This window comes from Cynoglossus semilaevis, chromosome 10, assembly GCF_000523025.1.
Source record: "Cynoglossus semilaevis isolate Cse_v1.0 chromosome 10, Cse_v1.0, whole genome shotgun sequence".
NCBI classification, from domain to species: domain Eukaryota; kingdom Metazoa; phylum Chordata; class Actinopteri; order Pleuronectiformes; family Cynoglossidae; genus Cynoglossus; species Cynoglossus semilaevis.
In genome coordinates this window covers 18,994,133-18,994,637 of record NC_024316.1, presented here as the reverse complement: position 1 = coordinate 18,994,637, position 505 = coordinate 18,994,133, and the positions used below count along the sequence as shown (strand labels likewise).

The window sequence follows — 505 nt, the reverse complement described above, 5'->3', positions numbered from 1 at the left end:
CCCCCCCTCCTCCCCGACATATCTCTGGGTGTCGTTCCTCCTCTTCATAGTCTTTCATTATGTTCTAATCTCATCATCCCCTGGAGTCTGACGTCCGTTATCTCCTCATATAAAGGCTTGATAATTCCCTCCTTCCTCCGACCATCCATCAGACACTTGACGTCCCTGTCAACACCCGGTCCTCTCTGTCTCTCTGTCTCTCTGTCTGTCTCTCTGTCTGTCTATTTATTCATCAGTCGTTCCATCTTTAACTCGTTGAATGTCTGACGGTGGTGCAGTGTTGCTTTGCAGAGCTGCTAAGATGCAGATCCAGTTATCTAACACACACACACACACACACTCTCACACACACACACACACACACACTTTAAATGGCTGAAAAAGGAGAAGAATGTTGTTTTCATGTCTGTGGTATTTTGGTGCTGATGCTGTTACTGCTGTTACTGTAACTGCTGCTGTTGCTGCTGTTACTGCTGCTGTTACTGCTGCTGCTGTTACTGCTGTT

General features: G+C 46.7%; 1 protein-coding gene across 1 annotated transcript in view; it reads left to right on the top strand.

Moving 5' to 3' along the window:
* LOC103385411 (voltage-dependent L-type calcium channel subunit beta-3) overlaps positions 1-505 on the top strand; it is a 14,243-nt gene that overhangs the window by 6,759 nt on the left and 6,979 nt on the right. The gene's annotated exons all lie outside the window — the stretch shown is intronic.